This window comes from Mustela nigripes, chromosome 10 (assembly GCF_022355385.1).
Source record: "Mustela nigripes isolate SB6536 chromosome 10, MUSNIG.SB6536, whole genome shotgun sequence".
In the NCBI taxonomy this organism is placed as follows: domain Eukaryota; kingdom Metazoa; phylum Chordata; class Mammalia; order Carnivora; family Mustelidae; genus Mustela; species Mustela nigripes.
In genome coordinates this window covers 30,778,917-30,793,784 of record NC_081566.1, presented here as the reverse complement: position 1 = coordinate 30,793,784, position 14,868 = coordinate 30,778,917, and the positions used below count along the sequence as shown (strand labels likewise).

Below are 14,868 nucleotides of genomic sequence, written 5' to 3'. Positions count from 1 at the left end.
CAGCACAATATTGTCACCTGTGTTCCCCTCTCTGTGCTTCCCGGCCCCATGACTCACTCATCCCTGGACATCTGTGTCTCCCATTCCCCAGACCTGTCCCGCCCATCCCCCCCGCTCCCCACCGCACCTGGTCCTCCGGCAACCACTAGTGAGCACATGAGGGATTTCTGAACTTTAGTGCATGTGACAGCCTGGAAAATGGTCCCCCAAAGACCCAGGACCTAATCTCTGGAACCTATAAAGAACAGGTTGAAAAAGGACCTTTGCAGAGATGACCACGTCAGCGCTCCTGAAAAGGGGAGATCATCGTGACCCTAACAGCAGCCGCAGGTGCCCTCCCACGATGCGGGCGAGGGGATGTGACAACAACAAGGAAGAGCTAATGTGTCCTCAGGGACAGAGACTGAGGCCACACAGCCACGGGCCACAGATGCCAGCAGCCATGGGAACCTGGAGGACGCCCAGGGTCTCTGCAGGGAGACTGGCCTTGCCAGTCAGTGGGTCTGACGTGGGTCCTGGAGTTAGGGACAGTCTGCACAAAACACTTAGGGGGCTGGGCAGGTCCGGACAAGCAGCCAGCTGTCCACAGAACAATACGGTTTCTCTGGTTTCACCAGAAGCTCCAGGCTCAAGCTGGCATCAGAGAGATGCACTGCAGGCCTAGCCCCGCCGGGGCCCCAACTTCACTCACTTGGGCCCTTTCCCTGGATTCACCATCAGCCCAGCGTCCACTGTCCCACTTCACCAGCCCCCGGACGTGCCCCTGGTCTCACCTGGTGGCCCCATCCTCCTTTAAAACCAGAACCACAGCTCCGTTCCTTCTACACAGCATTCTCCTGAGCACCGTGGTCTCCAAGAGAAATCCAGCTGCTCTGTGTGGGAATGGGAAGGAAATACTTATTCCCAGTGTTGAATCTGTGGCCCAAGATCTGAAGCCCACTGGAGCAGTCTGACTCCACCCAGAGCGCTCATTTCAAACACAAATCTGGCCCTGCTGCTCCCCTGCTAGGGGCTTCCCAGTGCTCCAAGGAGAACGCGGAGGGAAGGGGCGATGTGGCCCGTAAGACCCTAAGCATCGGGCCCTTTCCTCCCTCCAGTCCCTGCTCCTGTCTTTGCTCCAGGTCCAGGAATGTGGGCTTCCACGTGGGGCACCCTCTGCTCACCCACCCCAAGGGACCCTGAAAAGGCTCTCCGGACCCCGCCCCCCACAACCCACCCACTCTGACACACTCTCTAGAGAGCTTCAATGCCCTGGCCGCGCCTGCAACCACCGGACTCTGACCCCCACAAAGACACCTGTCTGTGTTCTGTGTTCTGCTCCTCGCCACTGTCTCTCTTGAGCCCCGAGAGTCCCCCGGAGTGTAGTGGGGACAGAACACATATTTGGCGAATGCAGCGGTTGGAGACGGCACGCCTTTAGGTAGGGATGTCTGTGGACAAAGGGGGGGACCTCGCAGAATTTCTATCCCCAGGTCCCCTTCCCCCCGCACCTCCAGACATACCCCCGGCAGACTGATGGAGCGAGCAAGTCCTTCCTCCATAGCGGTGAGCACAGCTGGTGATTTTCTGTCTCCACGAGGGATTTTTGCAGGGTGAGCGCCCTCCTTCCGCCTGCCCGCCTGAATCCCCCCTCGTCACATCCAGGTGCTGTGAAATCAAGCCCTTCTCCTGGCAGAACCTCCCCACCTTGGAATTCTAAGGCAGGCAAGGGGTGAATCCGAGGTCAGGTGCTGCTGAGGTTCACGTTTTGAGAAATACCCAGAATAGGCAAATCTGTAGAGATAGAGAGGAGGCATTGGATGTCAAGGGCTAGCCAGGCAGGGGAACTGGGATTGACTACAAACAGGTATGAGGTTTCTCTTTGGGGTGCTGGAAATGTTTCCGAGCTGGATGTCAGTGATGGCCCCACAGCACAGCGAGGGTGCCAAGAATCACAGAACTGCGTACTTTCAACTGGTGAGTTTTAGAGTGTGTGAATTTCTTTTCAAAAGAAAATAGTAGGATGGAGAAGACCCGCTGTGATCCACGTGCTCGTTGGCAAATCTCTAAGGAATCCCAGACCCCACCTGCCCAGGACAGCGAGTATCTCCTCATGCCCAAGAGTGCCCGAGCTGGAAGACCACACCCTGTGCACCAGCGTGAGCAAGCAGGAGGGGCGTCCAGAGTGTGGGCTCACCCCTCTCCTGGTCTGGGGGTTCACAACACCCCAGGAGGGGCCCAGCCAAGCTCAGCAACCAACCCAGATCCCACTGACCCGTTTTGACAGAGTGAAGCTGTGAACGCCTTGGGCTGGATAGAATGTCAGGTCCACAGCTGATCAGAGACCCACAGAAGGTCTGCATGTAGACCGGATTGTCAGGCTAGCCCACAGTCACTCAAGTGGCAGAGCTGACCCCAGGTTTTCTGATGTTCATGTCCACATTCTTGCCATGAAACAGGACCTCACCGGCCTGCAGCAGAGAGCCCTGACCCGAGATAGGAAGAAGTCCACTGACTCGAGTGGCCTCTGCCCCACATAGCTGCTGGGCAGAGTAGACACTAGGCAGAAGGATAAAAGAACAAACAAGCACTGTTCCTGCCCATGAGGAACACCAGTGTGGGAAAGACAGAGCAACACTCGGAGAAAGGAGTGACAATTCTGAGGGGATAGGAGATGAGGAAGGCTTCCTGGAGGAGGTGGCATTCCAGCTGGATCCTGAAGAACAAGAGACTTGAAATGGCTGGGGGGCTTGATGGAAGCCGTGAGGAGGGTACCTGGGACCAGGCAGAGCAAACAACACCTGGAAGGAGTGTTGGCATTCCAGAGCCGCTACCACGGGCAATGTCGAGGGACTGGTGGAAGGCGTGCAGGGCTCCACGTGTGTAACTCTTCTCTGGAGCTAGGAGGCCGCTGCTGACAACCAGGAAGGAGCTGGTGATGGCCATGTAGGGCAGTGGCCAGGGACCACGGCAGATGGGAGTTGTGCCCACTGAACCTCATCTTGTGATCCTTCAGAGAGCAGCCTGTCACCTGGCGGCCTCCTGTGTGTTCTTATTCCTGTTGTCAGGGTGTCACTGTGTCACGTACTGCCTGCCCTCAGGCCCCGCTGCCCTGGCCATGGCTCCGGTGGCCATGGCTGCCCTGCATCGTCCATCTCCCCACTGGACCTCCTCCTTCGGCACACAAAAGGTGTCAGGGTTTCCGGCCCCCACAGCCCCGCCCCCTCCTTCCCTTTCTCAGTACAACACCGTTCTGTCAGAGGCGCGGGACCCTCATGGAGCCAACTTCTCCCCACCCGGCCTCACTTCTCGTCACTTGGTCAGATGCTCAGGGGAGACTACTGGCCGATGGCCCTCATGACCATGAGGTTTGATGTCACCAAAACCAGTGCTCACTTCTCGTCCGCCTCTTACCCGACTGCCTGTAGCATTTGGACACAGGCCAACACTCTTTCCTTCTGGAAAAGGAGAGAAGGAAACAATTGCATGAGGGATGTCCTTGAGTGGGTAAAAGGCCCACTAGACTCAACCTAGAGGCTGAGGGGAAGGCTGTTTAGAGCTGAGAGCACAGACAATCCGTCCCCATTAGGGCCGACTGCAGGCGTGCACGTGAGATGTGACAGGGGACTGTGAAATGTTCTCTTCTCATGGCTGCAACATTTACACTCAGGAGTATGAATTGAGGACATTAGCTGAGAGCAAGAATGGGGTGCAGGTGTTGGAGATCTGGAGGGCAGAGGTAAGAAATGGTGTCTATGAGCCCAGATCAGCATAAGGACAGGAGATGTGTGGTATGGCCATCAGGTAGCTAAAGAACCCGGCTGAGCTAGTGAGCATCCACAGAATGTGACACAAATCAGCAGCCTATTGCTGCTAAGGAGTTACCCCAAGCCTAGTGACCTAGAACAATAAATATTTATAATCTTACAATTTTTGTGCATAAGGAAGTCGGGCGTAGCTTAGCTGGGTAGTTCTGGCCTTAGAGTTTTTCTTGGGGCCGATGTCAGCCAGGGGCTGTCCTCAACCGAAGACCTGACCAGGGAAGGAGAGTCACATCCAAGATGGCGCACTCACGTGGCTGTCGTCAGGAGGCCTTTGTCCCTCACTCTGCGGCCTCTCCAGCTCCAGCTCTGTCTCCGGGCTTGTCAAGGGCAGCTCGCACTGCTAACTAGCCAATAATCCTTCCTGTTACTCAGCCCAGGCTCCCAGGAGAGAATCTGACTGACCTGGCTCACTGTTTGGAGGGAGACGCCCAGGCCCTTTGTGGCCGACCAGGCTATGGGATTGGCTGTGTGGGGCATGATGTCTGTGCCCTGCCCCTGGTGTGGAGCCCCTCGCCGTTGCCACAGATGCGGATGCTGGGGCATGGCCGCACCCCCGTGTTTCACTGTGGGAGGCTGTGCTGCTCCCTGGCGGTGGAGCCCATGCCCTAACTGGGGACTTGTGCCCTCCAGGGTGCTCCGTGACACAATGACCCATAAACACAACATGCTTTCTTGAACCGTCATCATCACTCAGGGATCCTTCAGTAAGAAGCATGGTCTACAGGTTTCCTATGAAATACACTCAGGAAGCCGCAGGCCCAGCTCCAAGGGGTGCGTATTGGCTCTCACCTGCGTTTCCGAAAGCTTCTTCCCATCTTTGTGGGGCAACTTGGAATGTGGAGGGGAAACGCATACATCCGAATATACAAATCAAAACTCAGTAGGAGCGCCTGGCTGGCTCAGTCCATGGAGCGTGCAACACTTGACCTCGGAGTGGTGGGCTCAAGCCCCACATCGGGCTCCCTGCTTGGTGGGAAGCCTGCTTCTCCCTCTCCCACTCTCCCTGCTTGTATTCCCTCTCTCGCTGTGTTTTCTCTGTCAAATAAATACATAAAATCTTAATTAATTAATTAATTAATTAAATGTTTAAAAATAAACACACAAACAAACACACCAGAAAGGAAAGATAAGCACAAAGCTCAGAGCAGAGGGCCTTTCCATCTTCAAGAGGGGGAGCTGGGACAAGGGGGAAAGTGGACAGAGATTGAAGTTTTCATAATGCTCTTGGACGGGGGAAGGGACACAGAGGAGTTCATTATACTATTAATAATTAAATAATTAAAGAGAGCCATGCACAGACTAATGATGAGAGCATGTCATGAATCAAGAATTATCTTTAGGGGCGCTGGGGTGGCTCCGTCTTTAAGTGTCTACCTTCAGCTCAGATCATGCTCCCAGGGTCGTGGGATCGAGTCCCATGTCAGGCTCCCCACTCAGCGGGAGCCCTGCTTCTCCCTCTCCCACTCCTCCTGCTGTATTCCCTCTCTTGCTGTGTGTCTATCAAATAAATAAATAAAATCTTAAAAAAAAAAATTACCTTGAATCCAGCTTTGAACAGTGACAGTCAAACACAAAATCCCCCAGCAGGCAGAGGGGGTAGCATACACTGGGAATCCCGCCCCCAGAGCCTTGGATCTTTGAGCGCTGTAGGCTCCTGGGGGCGGCACCAGGACCCTCACTCCTGGGCTCCAGCATGCCCCCATCACGTGCTCCTCAGGCAGAACTAACAGGGAGAAAGCTTCTCTGAGCCCCCTCTAACCAGAACCAGAGCACCTGCTCCCTCCCTGCTCCGCTGTGGCCCTCCATCCACCCTTCGCACATGGAAACCGCACTGTTCCTCCTTGAGTCTCTGCCCCGTTTCTCAAACCCCTTCATCGTGGCCCAGCACTGGACACATAACACATGCTCAGGGCATGTGTGTTGAATGAATAACTCACCAAACACAGGAGTTACACTCGAGCTTTGTGTCTTGCACCCTTTGATTAGGAGGAGACAGAATACAATCATGCCCCACATAGGTAAAATGAGAGGAATTTAAGTGCACCTGTATCCAGGGCTCCTGGATACAGGAGTGTGTGTGTCTGAAAAGGTTTGCATGTATGACGGAAACCAAGACAAACTAGAAAGGGCTGGGAGAAGCCTGGAAGTATCTAGAAATAGTAGCTTTGATGTGGCGCCTAAGAGCCTCAGACCCAGAGTAGACCCGGATTTCAGCCCAATCCTCTCAGTCACCTGGAGAAGTCACTTACTTTCCCACAGGTCTTTGCTCGTCTGACACAGGGGGTGGGGGGTGGCAGCACAGAGCTGCACTCTGTGCTCAACCCAACTACACTCATCTGGAGGAGACAGGCTCCTGCTGAACTGAACACAGCATTAGTCCTGGAGGTGGACCAAGCCCCCCAGGAGCAAATGAGGGGTACCCCCTCATGGTTACGCACACACACACACACCCCCTCACACCACAGGCCGAGCCTCCTGCTGAGCCCTTTGCTTGCACCCTTTCCTGTTCTCCCAACAACGACCCTGTGTAACACCAGCCGTCACCAACCATGTGTCCCAGAGGAGGAAAGGCAGCTGCCTCGCTTGGCTCCTAAGTAGCAGAAGAGGATTTGAACCTAGGTCCATCCTCCCTAAAAGCCCATGTGTTCTTCTAAGATGCTATACTGACACTTTTTTCAAGTCAGTCCATTTGATATATGGTGTTAGTTTCAGGGATGGAATTTAGTGATTCATCGGTTGCATAGAACACCCAGAGCTCATTACACCCATACCCTCCTTAATGTCCATCACCTGATTACCCTATCCCCACCACACCCTTCCCCTCCAGCAATACTCAGTTTGTGTGCTAGAGTTACAAGGTCTCTTGTGGTTTTATCTCCCTCTCTGATTTTGTCTTATTTTATTTTTCCTTCCTTTCCCCTATGTTCATCTGTTTAGTTTCTTAAATTCCACACATGAGTGAAATCACATAATAATTGTCTTTCTCTGGTTGACTTACCAGTTCCATCCACGTCATTGCAAATGGCAAGATTTCATTCTTTTTGATGGCTGAGTACTATTCCATTGTATATACACCACATCTTCTTTATCCATTCATCTGTCCAGAGACATCTGGGATTATTCCATAGTTTGGCTATTGTGGACATTGTTGCTATAATCATTGGGGTGCAAGTGCCCCTTCAGATCACTACATTCGTATCTTTGGGGCAAATACCCAGTAGTGCGATTGCTGGGTTTAAAGAGGTGAAGGATCACTTGCGAATGTGGGGAATGCACCTGGAGGGTTGAACTGGGAGAGGCTGCTTTCTCGACAGAGTCCCCACACGGCTGCTGGACTCCCGCTGCTAGTCTGGCAGTGAGACGCTTTTCTTTCAGCCCCAGAGAACAAGGGCCAGAGACACCAGGAAAGCCCCTGCTCCTCCCTGCATCTGTGAATGGCATGTGGCCTCTTACACCAGCTGAGGTTCCAGCTGGCTGAACTGCCAGCTGCAAGCAACAATGTTCTGGAGTGAGGGATCCATCCTGGAAGGTACCAGAGCCACGGGGGGGCTGGCCGAGGCAGCTGGTGGTCTCTGCTGCCCCCTAGAGCCCTGTTCTGTGTATCACGGGATGTTTAAATGCATCTCAAGCCCCGCCCTCCCTTACTTAATGCCAAGAGCATTGTGTAGTCATGGCAACTGAAAATGCCCCGACATTCCCAGATGTTCCCTGGGAGGCAAAACCTCCCCCAGTCAAGCCACTGGGCTAGAGACACAAGTTCAATGACACCGTGAGCTGGCTTCCAAATGTGGAAATTCTACAGTACAAATGATAGACGAATCAATGTCGTGGGGGGAAAGGGGGTGAGGACAATGCTGTTAGAGATCTAAACATAGTTAAGAAACCTAGTAGTCAAGTACTATGCTGGGGCTCCTGGCTGGCTCAGTTGGTGAGCGTGCAACTCTTGATCTCAGGGTTGTGAGTTCGAGCCCCACGTTGGGTATAAAGATTGCCTAAAAATAAAATCTTTTTAAAAAATCAAATACAGGGGTACCTGGGTGACTCAGTCATTAAGCGTCTGTCTTCGGCTCAGGTCATGATCCCAGGGTCCTGGGATTGAGCTCCGCATCCGGCTCCCTGCTCAGTGGGTAGCCTGCTTTTCCCTCTCCCACTCCCCCTGCTTATGTTCCCTCTCTCACCTATCTCTGTGTCAAATAAATAAATAAAATCTTTGGATGTTTGGATCTTCTTTGGATCCAATTTGAACAAACTGGGACATTTTGGAGACAACTTGGAGAAAATGAACATAAGATGGGTATTACATGCCATTTGCAACAACATGGGTGGAGCTACGAGAGTATGATGCTGGGCGAAATAAATCAGAGAAAGACGAATACCATATGGTTTCCCTCATATGTGGAATTGAAGAAATAAAACACAAACAAGCATGGGCTGGGGAAGGAGAGGCAAACCAAGAAACACACTCTTAATTACAGAGAACTGACAGTCACCAGAGGGAAGGTGGCGGGGGATGGGTGGAACAGGCGATGGGGATTAAGGAGTGCACCTGTCCTGAGGAGCACAGGGTGATGTGTGGAAGTGATGAATTACTACATTGTACACCTGAAACTAATATTATACTGTATATTAACTATACTGGAATTTAAATTTTAAAAATTGGGTGGGTCGCCTGGGTGGCTCAGTCAGTGAAGCATCTGCCTTCAGCTCAGGTCATATCCCAGGGCCCTGGGATTGAGCCCCACATCGGGCTCCCAGCTCTTTGGAGAGTCTGCTTCCCCTCTCCCTGTGCCCCTCCCCCCGCTTGTGTGCGCTCTCTCTCTCTCTCTCTCAAATAAATACAATCTTTTCTTAAAAATGGGTATTATATGATATTAAGAAATTATTAATTTTGTTGAGTATAAGAGATTGTAGTTTTCATATAACTATATTTGTCACATCTTTATGCATTAAATGCACTAAAGTATTTCCAATGAAAATGATATTTTTCTGCCCTTTGATTGAAAATATTCAAGCCAAAAAAAATGCATGGATATCTCCTCTCCTTTGAATGTTCTCATGATTTGAACCTTCCTCATTACAAGATGACCCCCTTTTCTCTGTAATGATGCTTTTTGCCCTAAAGTTTATTTTGTCCATTATTAATATGGTTTTGCCAGCTTCCTTCTCATGAATGTTTGCATGATCTTTTCCCACGGTCTGATTTTCAATCTTCTTGTGCTGTGTCCGTATGCACCATTCTGTTCACGCAGCTCAGCTGACCACTGATTGAGTCCCTGACTCTCCGATGTTAAACCAACCTTCTACTCTTTTTTTAAATTTTAAATTAATAATCTCTACACACAATGGGGGCCTCAAACTCACAATCCCGAGATCAAGAGTCAGATTCCCCACCAGGTGAGCCCTCCAGACGCACAACCCCCCAACCCTTCTATGCTTGGCTGTGAGTCTTACCACGTGAATGCAGCTGGATCCTGTTTGCTAGTATTCCCTTCAGAAGACAAAGAGGGATGTGGGTCAACCTGGGAAGGGTGTGTCCTTGGGTGAGGTGAGATGAGAACTCCCTGCGCCCGAGAGCAGCCTGCACCCAGGGCCTGACAGAGAAAAAGCTAGAAAGGTGCCCAGCCCCCACCCTGCAGCTCTTAGGGACCGTGGAGGGTCCGGGACCTCCCAGGGGACTGAAGGTATACATTTCCATGGCTCAGTAAGTAAATTCTGAGCAAAGTGAGCCAGACAAATCTTATGACCAATCAAAATATTCAAATAAAGTACTCTCATTCCTCATATCACATACAATTATGATGCCAAAAATGGCATATTTTTGCAGTCTGTCGGTTTATGGTATTCGTCCCTCTAACCCTTTACTACCTTTTGTAAGTAAGAAACATCGTGAAAAGAAAAGCTTGATACATACATGGCACTTCTTTCCTGGGTTTGGAAAAATGTGGCCATGTTTGGGTTTGTGCTGAGTTTCCTGTCTGCGGGTGTCGACCAGAGAAGAGTGGTGCGCTCAGCTGTTGTCCGTTGTTTACACCTTAATGTGAATGAATCTCAGATGCTTTTATGAAATATTTTCAAATGTGTGAGAATAAATCGTAGGGGCGCTGCGGAGCCAGCAAACAGGGGGATGCCCTTGAGAGAGAGGGGAGAGGTCCTCTCTCCTCTGAAGGGAAACTGCAGAGTTTGACTTTGTTAGGATCTGGTCTCTGATGCTGACATGAGCGTAGTACACGGCCCAGCTATTAAATAGTAAAAATGAAGATGTCGTTTATAGAAGCCCTTAAAAAAAACTCCCCTGCTGCTAAAAGGACGTGGACACCACATATAAAATTGGACACTCAGGAACATCATTGTTTAAAACTGATTCTGAATGGCCCAGCCCTGGAAACTGGGAATGCTTCTCTCATAATCGGGGGGGCCCTCTGAAGGGCTATCAATTGCTCAGTGCTCCAAATAGAGAAGACTATCTGGAGTTAATTAAAATGGGCCAATACCACCATTTTCCATGTGGCCTGGAAAGAACTAATATGTAGTTAGGATACCAGCCAAAGCCTAGTAAAAATATGTCACTGGTGAACTGAATGCGCAGCTCCTGGGAGGAAATCAAAGCGGATTTTTTGTACACTCTGCTACAGGATATTTGATGTTCCTATTTACATGACCCACTTGAGCGGAGAGTGGCTCTGTTTTCCTGCGAGAGGTGCCCACAGTTCTAGACACTGGCTGAGTCTGAAGCTGAAAGCACCTGACAATGGGGCAGGAGCCGATCCCAGAAACGACTCTGTCCGTGGCACTTTGACCTTTGGTCCTTGGTAACAAATACTGAACGCTGGCCAGTAGTTTTGATTTTCACAGTAATATGGGTCAGCAACTTGAAACTACTTCCTGTGCAACCTTAAAGCAAGAAAATGAGGAAACTCAGTACGAATGTTGGTGGGTATTACAAATACGGAGAGGGGGAGACTTTGAACCAAGTCATAGGGTCTTCATTTAGAAGTGAAGGTCAATGTGAACTCACGTGACAAAGTATAAAGTGTTTTTTTAAGTTTTTTTTTTTTTCATTTGAGAGAAAGAGAGCAGAAGCAGGAGGAGGGGCAGAAGCAGAAGGAGAAGCAGACTGCACTGAGCAAGGAGCCCAACGTGGAATTCGATCCCAGGACCCGAAGATCATGACCTGAGCCAAAGGTAGACACTTAACCAACTAAGCCACCCAATAGCTTTTAGAAGTCAAAAAAAAAATTTTTTTTAAGATATATTTATTTGACACAGAGAGAGATCACAAGTAGGCAGAGAGGCAGGCAGAGAGAGAGGGGGATGAAGGCCCCCGCTAAGCAGAGAGCCCGATGCGGGGCTCGATCCCAGGACCTTGAGACTATGACCTAAGCTGAAGGCAGAGGCTTAACACACTGAGCCACCCAGGCACCCCTAGAAGTCAAAATTTTATGTCATTTATTCACTTTCATAAATATAAATTGAGCTTGTACCTAATTTTTTTTTTTATAATTTATTTACTTCATTAAGAGAGAACCAGCAGGATGGTAAAGTCGCTTAAAGTAAATATTAAATGTTAGATTAAGTTTCTGGGCACTAAATAAAAAATGTTAAAATAAGTATTCTGGGTTATATACAAAACTGGTTAATGTCATTCAAGACAAGGAAACTGTAACCTTTGGGATTCAGGGGGTTTTGTCTCTGATTTGCTTGGTTGGAGGCTTTGTTCTTTTATTTTTCTTTTACCTGAAAGAAATTATTTGCACCAGTAGCAGACAAAAATCTACATGTTGACATATAACCTTAAAGAGTCCAGACTCGGGGCCCTTGGGTGGTTCAGGGGGTTAAAGCCTCTGCTTTCAGCTCAGGTCATGATCTCGGGGTCCTGGGATCAAGCCCCACATTGGGCTCTCTGCTCAGCAGGGAACCTACTTCCCCCTCTCCCTCTCTGCCTGCCTCTCGGCCTACTTGTGATCTCTGTCTGCCAAATAAATAAAATCTTAAAAAAAAAAAAAAAGAGTCCAGACTCTACTTAACGGCGAATAACAAATCAAGCAAAAGTACATTTCCCCAAAAAATGAGAAAATGTGGGACACCTGGTGGCTCAGTCAGTAGAACACATGACTGTTGATCTTCGGGTTGTAAGTTCAAGGCCCGTATGGGGTACAGAGATTACTTATGAATGAATGAATAAATGAATGAATGAATGAATCAGTCATTTAAAAACAAAAGAAAAGAAAATCCTTGGGTGGACATATTAGCTGGAGAGGACAGAGATTCCTCCAACACAGGGCCGGCAGGCACCCAGCCTCCTTACTGTCCTCCTGCCCCAACAACCCATTTGCCGCACTCAAGTTAAGAGTATTGGTAGAAGGCTTGTTCTCACAGTCCAGCCTTGTCCAGATAGCTCGCCAAGCAGCCCGTCCTGGCTCCCACTCTCCTCGCTGGCCTCCTCCCCGCCCCCTGCCAGCCCACCCACCCTCCACAAGCTGAACTAGCTCTGGGCACCCCCTTGGTTATGACTTCCGCACTGAAGCCTTCCAAGACTCCCCAAATCTGGGTGAGGGTCCTTAAAATGCACTTCCTAGAGTAGCGACTATCATGGGTAATCTCGGTTACTGTTTACATACCTAAATCCTCTGTGAGCATTGTCCTGTGCCTGGTTCACCGCTAAAGCCCAGCGCGATTCTTGTCCACAAATTACACTGATAGTGGACGAATGGACAAATCAACTAATTACTAAACAGGTGCTAGGTGTGGGTGGGACAGATAGGAGAGGGGGGGGGAGATGGTAGATGGTGGGTGGATGGATGGATGGATGGATGGATAGATGGATGGTTGATGATGGATGGATGGATGGTGGATGGATGGATGGATGGATGGATGGATGGGTGGGTGGGTGGGTGGATGGATGGATGGGTGGGTAGATGGGTAGATAGATGGATAGATGAGAGAAGAGATAAAGAGATGGGTCAGTATCAACACTGGAGGGCTTTGGAGCCTGGAGCTGTGGCCGCCGGAGAGCCCCCTCAACACACTTTGCCAATTCTAGTTGTTAATGCTGAAAAGTATCAAAGGCCTGTTGAGGCAGAGATTTCCTTTTCCGCAGCCAAGCTGAGGTTTTTCTTGCTTTGAAATAGCAACGCAGTGTTTTGCCGCGTGGTGGAGCCAACACAGCATGGAAGAGGCCTCCGGACGCCAGGGCTCCAAGTCCGGAAGCAGGTCGCACCCTGCTGGTTCACAAAGGAGAGCAGAATGGGGTGGATACTCAGCTCAGGAACACTTGTGGTTTCGGGAAGTCTCCGAAGTCTTTAGAAACCCCACCCCCACCAGACCGCAAGACTCAGACCAATCATCCGGCTCCACAAAAGCCTGGAGAGGGGTGTTTTTGCCCCAGGTGGGCCTATGGCCTGCATTCCACTGGTAGGACAACTGGAGGAACCATGGGGTCTTCCGTGGTCTTCTGTGGTCTTCCGCCAACCTGTTTTTTCCCAGCGGGATCCAAGGAAGAGGGGCTGGGAGGGGTGGGGCAGTCCTGGCCAAGAGTTCTCTGCCAGAAAGAGACCCTCAGTGTGCCATTCCTGCCAGCCCCAGGCCCTCTCGACACAGCCCAGTCAGCCAGGACCCTTGGGTGACTCCCTCACTGCCCTATGAGGCCTTGCAGGACCAAGCCCTCCCTACCTCCTGGCCTCACCACTGCCAACCCCTAACATGACCACCACCAGCCCTACCCCATCCCCAACCCCTCTCACAAATTTTCAAGAGGCCAAGAGGGTTTCCCGGGTACTTTGACAGCTTGGAAATGCCGCTGGGGCGGACATGGGGTGAGGCTGGGCTGTGTGTTCCAAGCAGACTCCCCAGAAATTTCCTGAACTCCTCACCCCTGCCCCAGCACCCACGGAAGCCTGAACAACGGACCCAACCTGCCAGGGTGAGGAAAGAGGAAGGTGGCAGGAAATGCTGGCTCAGCCTTGTCTCACCTTTCTCTGGAGTAAAGGCCATGAGCACCCCACCCTCAGGGAGGGATCTTCTGGTTCTCCTGGAAAGAGAGCTTGTCCACCCTGCCCGCTCTAAACACAGAGCTCTGAAACACTCTCTGTAGTTACTAAACAAGAGCTCCTTCAAACTCCCCATCCTGGGCAGCTGGGGGCCTCAGTCGGTTAAGCATCTGCCTTCAGTTGGGGTCATGATCTCAGGGTCCTGGGAAAGAGTCCTGCATCGGGCTCCTTGCTCAGGGGGCAGGCTGCTTCTCCCTCTGCCTGCTGCTCCCCCTGCTTATGCTCTCTCTTTGACAAATAAATAAAATCTTTAAAAAAAAAAAAAACTCTCTATCAGGAGACCCCTTTAACAGGACACAGGGCCCCCAGCTGCACTCCCCAACCTGTGCTCTCGATTCCAGTGCTCAAGTTCCCAGCAGCCTTTGCCTCGGGTAAGCTTGGAGCCTGTGATCCTTCCATGAATAACCTTTCCCACAGACCCATCATGTGCCAAGTACCATGCCAGCAGGATCGGCAGGCGAATAAGAAAGTCCGTACATTTCCGGCACTGATGGGCCAGCAGGGAATGGGACACGTGAATGTTTGTGTCCTGGCAAAACTATAGAGTTCTGTGAACTAAGTTACAGCTCTGTTCGGTCATGGCTGTGCTGTTTGATTTATATTCAAATCCACATCACAAAACAGGAAGCAATCCTGTCTTGACGTGACTTGCAATTTTGATAAGTCCCTGGACTGCTGGGGTGGAAAGAAATCCCTCCAGGACACTCCCTGCTGAGTGTGAGTCAGGGGTGTCCCCAGCATAACCGGGTCACAGTCAGAAGGGAGAGGCCAGGCACTGGCTGAGCAGCGGGCGGCAGGTGGACGGCCTAGAACCCGACCTGGTCCCGGGCATCCCCCATGGCTGCTGGACCCCCATCTGCAGCAGTCAGACAAGGAGACAGTCCAGCCCTCCTCCTCTGCCTCTGAGCTGCTGCCTTTGCCATTCTCACTCTTGCCTTCCGAGCTGGAGAAGCTCTGAGTCAGACACTGTGTGGCCACGTTGCTCAGCGCTGACTCACATCTAGACTCAGCTCACGGCT

The 14,868-nt window shown here is 51.0% G+C and overlaps 1 long non-coding RNA gene across 1 annotated transcript; it reads left to right on the top strand.

Moving 5' to 3' along the window:
• The first annotated feature begins 10,694 nt into the window (after positions 1-10,694).
• Positions 10,695-14,163, top strand: LOC132026121 (uncharacterized). The gene is made up of 3 exons (XR_009406780.1): positions 10,695-10,733; positions 10,868-10,985; positions 12,932-14,163. It is a non-coding gene; the product is annotated as an uncharacterized LOC132026121 (long non-coding RNA).
• Positions 14,164-14,868: the final 705 nt, after the last annotated feature.